A 10,265-nucleotide genomic window follows, 5' to 3' on the forward strand; every position below is an offset into this window, starting at 1 on the left:
ACTTTGTTGCATCACCCTTTCCTCTTCAAGGGAAAAACCAACGCAAGCTCAAGAAGTAGCACAAACCTATGCGCTTGGAGGCCCAATAAGGTCTACATGAATAGAAGTGTGTCATAGATATTAGTAACCGATCTATACCAATTGCTCATAGGGTGATGTAGATGAGGATGGGCATTGGCTCTATGGATAGATATGGTGATGATGGTATGGATGAAAGTGCTCCCAATGATGCGCCGGTGTTTGATAGCCCACAAGTATAGGGGATCGCAACAATTTTCGAGGGTAGAGTATTCAACCCAAATTTATTGATTCGACACAAGGGGAGCCAAAGAATATTCTCAAGTATTAGTAGTTGAGTTGTCAATTCAACCACACCTGAAAGACTTAATATCTGCAGCAAAGTATTTTGTAGCAAAGTAGTATGAAAGTAACGGTAACGGTGGCAAAAGTAACAGTAGTAGTTTTTGTAGCAATCGTAATAGTGGCAACGGAAAAGTAACTAAGCAAAGATTAATATGTGAAAAGCTCGTAGGCAATGGATAAATGATGGATAATTATGTCGGATGCGATTCCTCATGCAACAAGTTATAACATAGGGTGACACCCAACTAGCTCCAGTTCATCAATGTAATGTAGGCATGTATTCCGAATATAGTCATACATGCTTATGGAAAAGAACTTGCATGACATCTTTTGTCCTACCCTCCCATGGCAACGGGGTCCTATTGGAAACTAAGGGATATTAAGGCCTTCTTTTAATAGAGTACCAGACCAAAGCATTAACACTTAGTGAATACATGAACTCCTCAAACTACGGTCATCACCGGGAGTGGTCCCGATTATTGTCACTTCGGGGTTGCCAGATCATAACACATAGTAGGTGACTATTGACTTGCAAGATAGGATCAAGAACTCACATATATTCATGAAAACATAATAGGTTCAGATCTGAAATCATGGCACTCGGGCCCTAGTGACAAGCATTAAGCATAGGAAAGTCATAGCAACATCAATCTTAGAACATAATGGATACTAGGGATCAAACCCTAGCAAAACTAACTCGATTACATGGTAAATTGATACGTACATTTTGCATCATGCTTTTATATCAATATTTATTGCATTATGGGCTGCTATTACACATTATGTCACAATATTTATGCCTATTCTCTCTTATTTTACAAGGTTTACATGAAGAGGGAGAATGCCGGCAGCTGGAATTCTGGGCTGGAAAAGGAGCAAATATTAGAGACCTATTCTGCACAACTCCAAAAGTCCTGAAACTTCACGGAAGTCAGTTTCAGAATATATAAAAAATATTGGGCGAAGGAAGCCCGGAGGGGGGCCACCCACCATCCACGAGGGTGGGGGGCGCGTCCTACCCCCTGGGCGCGCCCCCTGCCTCGTGGGCCCCCTAGCAGGCCTCCGGTGCCCATCTTTGGCTATATGAGGTCTTTCGCCCTGGAAAAAATCATAAGAAAGCTCACGATACAAAACTCCGCCGCCACAAGGCGAAACCTTGGCGGAACCAATCTAGGGTTCCGGCGGAGCTGTTCTGCCGGGGAAACATCCCTCCGAGAGGGGGAAATCGTCACCATCGTCATCACCATCGATCCTCTCATCGGGAGGGGGTCAATATCCATCAACATCTTCACCAGCACCATCTCATCTCAAACCCTAGTTCATCTCTTGTATCCAATCTTTGTCTCAAAACCTCAGATTGGTACCTGTGGGTTGCTAGTAGTGTTGATTACTCCTTGTAGTTGATGCTAGTTGGTTTACTTGGTGGAAGATCATATGTTCAAATCCTTTATGCATATTAATACCCCTCTGATTATGAACATGAATATGCTTTGTGCGTAGCTACGTTTCTTCCTGAGGACATGGGAGAAGTCTTGCTATAAGTAGTCATGTGAATTTGGTATTCGTTCGATATTTTGATGAGATGTATGTTGTCTCTCCTCTAGTGGTGTCATGTGAACGTTGACTACATGACATTTCACCATAATTTGGGCCTAGGGGAAGGCATTGGGAAGTAATAAGTAGATGATGGGTTGCTAGAGTGACAGAAGCTTAAACCCTAGTTTATGCATTGCTTCGTAAGGGGCTGATTTGGATCCATATGTTTCATGCTATGGTTACACTACAAAAAAAAGACACATCCGTGACATTTTGGGCCGAACGATTTTTTTTCTGTCATACATATGACACTTCTATGACGATAATTGTGACAAAACCCGGTATCATCGTAGATGTGGTGGGCTCCTACTTCTATGACAAAAAATCATGACAGAAAATGGGCTTTTCGTCCTGGGCGGGCCGGAGACGCAGTTGCATGACATTCTTTGGGCCGTCCATGACGGAAAAAACCATGGTAGAAGCAAGGGCGAGGAAAATTTCGGTGAGTTCCCGGTTACGGTGGGAGGTCGGGGCCGAGCGATGCGCGTTTCTCTCGTACACGTACGCACGTGTGTGCGAGGTGTTGGCTCTAACTGAACCCAAGCGAGGCGTTGGGCTCTAACTGAACCCGAGTGATTGCACTGCAGGCTACGCGTTACTGAACCCGAGCGATCGATCGATGGCTATTAACTGAACCCGATCGAGCGATTCCTTCGCTACTGCTGCTAACTGAAGCCGATCGATGCTGCCTGTGGGATGAACAGTGAGCGTTGCGGGGGGGGGGGGGGTTGGATGAACAGTGAGCGGTGGCGTTGCCTCTGGATGAACAGGACCCCGTGGTGTGGTGGAGGGCTGGATGAACAATAGACGGTGGAGGGGTGCCCATGGAGGGGTGGTTGAAAAGGACCCCGTGGTGTGGAGGGCTGGATGAACAGTAGACAGTGGAGGGGTGCCCGTGGAGGGGTGGTTGAACAGTAGCCGGTGGAGTAGCGCGAGGTGGAGGCTGGATGAACAGGAGCCCGTGGAGGCTGGAGGAGGTCGACGGTAGCCCGTGGAGGCTGGAGGAGGTCGACGGTGGAGATGAACAGTATCCTGTGGAGTCCCGTTTTGCGGTACGCCACACCCCTCCCGATGAACAGGACCCCCGTTTCGACCGTAGCGCTCCAACACAAGTCCGTTTCGTCCGTTTTGCGGTATTCCACACCCCTCCCGATCAACATGACCCCCGTTTCGACCGTAGGAGGTCCATTTCGTCTGTTTTGCGGTACGCCACACCCCTCCCGATCAACTGGACCCCTGTTTCGACCGTAGGAGGTCCATTTCCTCCATTTTGCGGTATGCCAGACCCCTCTCGATCAACATGACCCTGTTCTGAACGTAGGAGGTCCGTTTCCTCCGTTGTGCGGTACACCAGGCCTCGTTTCCATCGCCTATTCCGTCCAAGCCCTTCCGATGAACACGACCATGCATTCCGTTCCGACCCAGCCGGTTGGCTCCCACGTGTTCCGTTGCCTCTCTATGAACACGACGCATTCTGTTGCCTCCCCATGAACACGACGCATTCCGTTGCCTCCCCATGAACACGACGACGACACTGTTTCTCCGTTCCGACCCAGCCATGTACACGAGCCCTGACCGTACGTATGCACGAGTAGGCGTTCGAGACCCCGCCCGTATGTACACATACGTGGCCGTATTTTCTTTCTTGCACCCTGGCCGCTGTACGTACGTGTATATGCTACGTGCGCGCCTCTACTACAACACGTATGCGCCTCTACTACGACACGTGCGCGCCTCTACATCCACCAGTATATATGTACGTACACGTTCGCGACCAGAATGACAACGCTACGTACGCTTCGACCAGGTGGGTCCCGACTGTCAGACACTTCCTTGCGTGTGAAGATGTAGCTGGTGGGTCCCAGCAGTCAGGGGGCGAATCGTTTTTTTTGCCCGGACGCACTTCCTTGCGGGCGAAGGTGTAGCTGGTGGGTCCCAGCAGTCAGGGGGGAAACATTTTTTCGCGAAATACGGTGGCCCGTCCGGTGGGTCCCCATTGTCAGGTGGAGGAATAATTATTTTGCGCGTAATAAGGAGGCACTTCCTTGCTGCAGCCGTGGACCCAGCTGTCAGCGTCTCCACGCACAGTACTCTTTCGATGTAAGTCGGTCGTTGACCACATTGACCACGCCGCGCCGAGAGCACCACGGCGGTGGACGACGGCGAGGCCTAGGAAGGGGACGACACGGAGGCAGGGAAGACTCGGCAGTTGTTTCCCACGCGGAGGGGAGTACGACTGTACGAGGGTTTACTAGTTCGTCTGCCGTCACCGAAGAATAACAGCAGGTGTGGGTGAGTAGAGGGATGGCTAGGCCAGCGATGGGAGTACGGTGGGGCGGTGAGGCCTGCGCGACAGCACAACTGGCCGCGGGGAGGAGGGAGCAGGCAATCCCGCCGACGCTTGTTTGAGCGGCTGGAGCAGGAAGAGCAGAGATTGAAGATGCACGACGGCCGTTCGATGGACATCCAACAGTCACTGCTTGTGCGTCAACCTTTTTTAGGAAAGCCTCAAATCTGTGGAAAACAGCATACATCCCATCTGCCATTATTTATAATAATTTACAGCCCATTTGCTAATTCTTAAGGTTTTTTTTGGAGCCCATATTCTTTTTGTTAGCATTACAACCCATATTGTGGCCACGGTTAAAAAATTATACAAAATTTTGCATATTTCGGTGCGGTCCGAACTGTTTTTAATCCCGAAATTTCGACTCACATTCAAACTGATTTTAAAAATAAATGTATATCAATATAAAATCCAACAAATTCTCCACGCATAAAAAATAATGTAATTTAAAATCTCGAAATGAAAAAAAGATATTTGAAACTAATTGCCGGTTTGATGTGTTTTAAAAATGTACATCCCATTTCTCATTACTGATGAGCCATTTTCTCAGCCAGCAGAATGAAAGCTCTCCTCGTCTTGAAAGATTTGCAGCCCAACAGGCCTAACAAAGCGACTTACTTGGTAAATCACAAAAAAACTGGGCTGTGTCCGTGGACCCATCTGTCAGCCTCTCCACATACAGTACTCTTCTGATGGAAGTCATTCCTTGACCACGTTGACCACTCCGCGCGGAGAGCACCACGGCGGTGACGCGGAGCCGGGGAAGACGCGGCAGTGGAAGCCCGTGCGGAGAGGAGTACGAGGGTTCACTGGTTCGGTTGCGGTGTGAGGCTGCCATCGCCGCAGGGCCTGGCCAGCGGTGGGAATAGTAGGGGGCGGTGAGGCCTCCGCGGCAGCACAGCCGGCCACGGGAGGCAGGAGCATGCGGCATGACCGGCGCTGCTTTGGGCGGCTGGAGCAAGAAGACCAGAGGTTGAATAAGCACTACGGCCGTTGGATGGACATCGTACGGTCACTGGAGCTAGAATCGTTCATATTGACTAAGTTGACAAAGCCCTCCGTCCCCGTCAACTTAGTAGGCCCACAAGTCAACCTCCCACAATGGTGGGTCCCAGCTAGCAGGGGGTATTCATTTTTTTGTGCGTAATAAGGAGGCACTTCCTTGCGTGCGAAGATATAGCTGGTGGGTCCGACATGTCAGCGGAGGGGACGTTTTTTTGGCGAAATACAGAGGCCCTTCCGGTGGGTCCCAGCTGTCAGGTGGAGGAATCATTATTTTGCGCGTACAGTCCACGGCCGATAGATGTCGTTCATTGACCACATTGACCAGGCCGCGCCGAGAGCACCATGGCGGTGGACGACGGCGAGGCCTAGGAAGGGAGCGACACGGAGCCGGGGAAGACTCGGCAATGGTTGTCCACGCGGTGGGAAGTACGAGGGTTTACTGGTCCGGCTGTCGTCGCCGGAAAATAACAGGAGGTGTGGGTGAGTAGAGGAATGGCCTGGCCAGCAATGAAGTAGGGTGGGGCGGTGCGGCCTGTGCGGCAGCACAGCCGGCCACGGGAGGCGGGAGCAGGCAGTCCCACCGGAGCTGGTTTGAACGGCTGGAGCAAGAAGATAAGATATTGAAGAAGAAGCACGGCCGTTAGATTAACATCCAACGGTCACTGCTGCTAGAATCGTTTGTGGACTAAGTTAACAAAGCCAAAGTACACGTCAACCTAGTAGACCCACAAGTCAGCCTCCAAATCTGTCCCAAATAGCATACAACCCGAAATTTCTAGCCAGATTCAAATTAATTTTAAATCTAAATATACCTTAATTTAAATTCAACGAAATTTTACCCGCACAAAAACAATGAAATTTCAAATATCAAAATCCGAAAGAAAACAGTATTTTGGAACTAATTGCCTATTTGCTGTATTTTTTCATTTTACAGCCCATTTATTATTACTTATAGCCCATTTCTTATTACTTATAGCTCATTTTCTGGGCAAAATGCATCCCTCCTCGTCTTGAAAGATTTCCGGCCCAGCAGGGCGTAGAAAAGCAAGTAGGCCTACGTTGGTTATTCTGCAAAAAACAAAATAGTTGGCTAGCCATTTTAAGAAAGGAAGAAAACAAACTGGGTTGGTCATGTGCTAAACATATGAAATAAAAGCATGGGCTAGACGGGCCACGGGTCCCGCACAACCCAGTTGATACCCTTCTCCGTCCCGAAAAAACAAAATTACTGCGCGCGTTGCTGGGTCCCTACTGTCATCCTCACCATGTACAGTCATCTCCTTATTCCTCTCGGTTGTTGACCATGTTGACAACACCGGAGGGCGGCGCCGCGGTGAGCGAACCAAGGCAAAGGACGATGGTGAGGCCTCAGACGGGAACTAACATGAGCCAGGGAAGATCACAGCCAGCAGTGGGAGGCGGGAGCAGGCGGTCCCGCCGGCGCTGGTTTGGCTTTGGCGGCTCGAGGAAGAAGAGACTGAAGAAACGCGAAAGACGTTGAATGTCAATCCAATGGTCAAGGTTGGCACAATTGTTTGTTGACTAACCGAACACCAAGTAGCATACTTTTTTATATATAGAAAGAAAATCAAAGACTTGGGAAGGCGTACAGAACAAGCTAGTGTACCAGTAAAGAGACGTTGCCGAGTTTTAGAAAAAAGAAAGACGTGCTCCTATAGCTGGTTTGAATCCAAACCTAGACTATGACTATATATGGTGCTATGCTACTCTGCAAGTAATGAAACTGACATATCCAACGTTCGCTTCTCCTCTTCTCTACTTACTCTGCCTAGCATCAGAAGCTCTGGCCGCAGCAACCATGTCCGCTGGCTGCTCGTCCACCTGCTCTTCAGCAGGCAACAACCAGATATGTGCCAAGTCGCCACCCGTACCATCGCCTGTGGGTCTCATCACACCCCCGTCGGCACGCGCACCGCAGCCGATTGCTCATCGCAACCCGCTGCCGTTGGTGTGGTGCCACTGCTGCAAATCACGCAGAGTCATCCGTCGTGTCTCAACCACAATCCGCAACAATGGCCGAGTCTTCTACAAATGCCCCATGGGGTAATAATATGTTTAAGTGTTGTTCTGCTGCTTTCAGTTGCTGGTTTTTTTAATAGTTTGGTTGATGATCTTCCAATTTGATTCGTGCAGAAAAGGGAAGATTCGTGTGATTTGTATTTCTGGGAAGTTGCTGATGTGGGGGAATGCAACTACGCTGATTATTTGGTTAGCCGAGGAATCCCAATACCAGCACGGTGGGGTGTTGGACAAGTAACTGATGGAACGGCAGAAGAGGAAGATGCAGAGCAGAAGGTTAAAGATGCAGTTCCTCTGATCATGGCCAAGCAACAGCTGCTGAACGGCCTTGACAACAATGAGGAGATGAAAGAGCTTGTGAAGATAATGGGCAAAATCGATGTGCTCTGTAGGATAATTGTCTCTTTATTTGCAGTGTATGTAGCACTCGTGATGTATTCAGTGGCTACGACATGAGCACTTTACTGAAACTAATAATGAATGAAACCTGCGTAGCAGGCTGGGCGTAGTGTTGTGAACATCTAATGATTTCTATTAACGAAAATCAGGGGGTATCCCCTTTTGCTCATATAAATAAATAAATAGCAGAGGCCCTGTCAGGTCAGCTTTGTTCTCATTCGAAGACGTCGAGCAAATTGCAGTCCAACAACAAACTATGTCATCAAATTCAAGTTTCACAGCCAAATATGAGTACAACTAAACAACAATGTCATCATGTTTTAGTTGTCATACAATCACCAAACACAAATCAACATACATAATAAGTGATGTTCTTACAGCAAAATACTAAACAATATGTTCATCAGGTTTCAGTTGTCATAGCAAACACAATTTCACATAATAGATAAAAAAACATCTTCTGACAGGCAAATACGACAAAAGCAATGTAATCATCATCTGCAGCAGCAGCGTCAACATCTTCGCCATGTGTATCAGTCTGAATCGTAATTCCCCGCGGTGCCATCTTCTTCTTCGTCCTCAACGTCCTTGACTGTTGGCTTCTTCTTGATCAACTCTTGTATGTCCACAACACGACGGGCAATCTTTTCGCCGGCGTCATTGACGTGATGGTTCTCAAAGACATTAGGAACATCCGTGGTATCTTGTACATCAGGAGCAGTGTAAGCATCATCTTGTTGTGCAACTTCATTAAACGAATTCCTCTTCTCAAACCTTTGCAATACTCTCCAGTCATCGCTACATGCAAATGTGTCTTCCAAGAAAAATATCTGTGTTGCTTGATTTGCCAAAATAAAAGGCTCGTTGGTCTGGTACGCCGCCTTGACATTGATGGATTTGAAATAATCATCAGCTCTGGGTTTTGCGGTCCTGGAAAACAGGTTATACCAACGACAGGACAACCGAACTACACACCGATGATCCTCGAAACTGGAGATATACTGCAACTGAACAATGTCTGTTATGTTAGCATACATTTCAATTGTCTCTTTTTCATACGTATCCATGCTCATGATGGCACTGTTTTTTGTCTTCCTGCCTTCATCTCGTGCAAGGGTGTTGTAGCGCACATCTCCAACAACGCAAGATTCATAATGTCTTACCCGAGTATCAGGACCCATTGCTAGTGAGTAAAGGGCATCATCAACTGCCTGCCCATTCTCCCGCATCTTATTAACATATGGTTAGAAAATAGATAAGCTGATCATCTTATGTACTCAATATATTAAAAAAACTTACAGTGCACTTCAAAAGCTTACATGGTTCTTGAACCATTTCGCAAATCCTGCCATAACCAGTTTGTCAATGTTTCTTGGATTTTGCGGCAGTAAATCCTCTTTGTAGATGCTGCACAACATAGTGATCGCGTCAAACATCTAAATATATAAGAATGTGCTGCAAGTTTAGTAGATTACGATGTATAAGCTGCAGTACTGCACTTACTTGATATAAGGTAGTATCTCAGGACAGTTATTCAACACATGCCAAACCATTTTGTCCAAATCTTTAGGTTTGTCCTCTTGTCGACTCTTCCCTGTAACTCAAACAGAATAATCGAAAACATTGAGCCCGGGATTGTCTTCACCCACCTTTTTGCTAAGATGATCAGCTGTTTCAATGTATTTTGAGCAGGATGTCAACGCTTCTGTAGCAATGTAGGCCTCTACAATGGAACCCTCAGGTCTAGCTCTGTTCCTAACATAGCCCTTGAAAGTGCCTAGCCGCCTTTCAATAGGGTACATCCAACCATACTGTACTGGACCTCTAAGTAGTGCCTCATCAGGTAGATGAACAGCCAAATGCACCATCACATCAAAGAAGGCTGGAGGATATATCTTCTCAAGGTCGCATAGGATAGTTGGTATCTTGTCTCTAAGACGCTCCAAAGCATCTATCCTGATATTCCTACTGCAGAGTTCCCTGAAGAATTGTCCCAACTCTGCAACTGCTCTGTATAAGTCAGGGTGGCCCAATCCTCTAAGGATAACAGGTAAAACCCTTTGAAGTAGGATGTGACAGTCATGAGTTTTCAACCCGTGTACCTTGTTTCCATCTGCACTGACTCTCCTTTCAAGGTTGGAAGCAAATCCATGTGGGAATCTCACACGTGACAGGACCTCGCAGAATTCTTTTCTTTTTACCTTGTCCAAGACGTACAGAGCTGGTGCCATATCCCGTGGTTTACCTTCATCTTGCACCTGCAAATCCTTTCTGATACCCAGGTGTGTCAAATCAATCCTAGATTTTAAGGTATCTTTCGTCTTGCCTTCAATATTAAGAAGTGTGCCGGTAATGCTGTCACATATATTTTTCTCGATGTGCATCACATCATGATTATGCCGCAGATCCAAATCTTTCCAATACTCCAAGTCCCACAAAGTGGAGCTGTGGGTAAACAATAATCTCTCTTCTACCTTGCCACACTTTCTTTTTCCGCTACCATTACCAGGATGGT

Source organism: Triticum urartu, chromosome 5A, assembly GCF_056163025.1.
Source record: "Triticum urartu cultivar PI428250 chromosome 5A, HENAU_Tu73, whole genome shotgun sequence".
Classification (NCBI taxonomy): domain Eukaryota; kingdom Viridiplantae; phylum Streptophyta; class Magnoliopsida; order Poales; family Poaceae; genus Triticum; species Triticum urartu.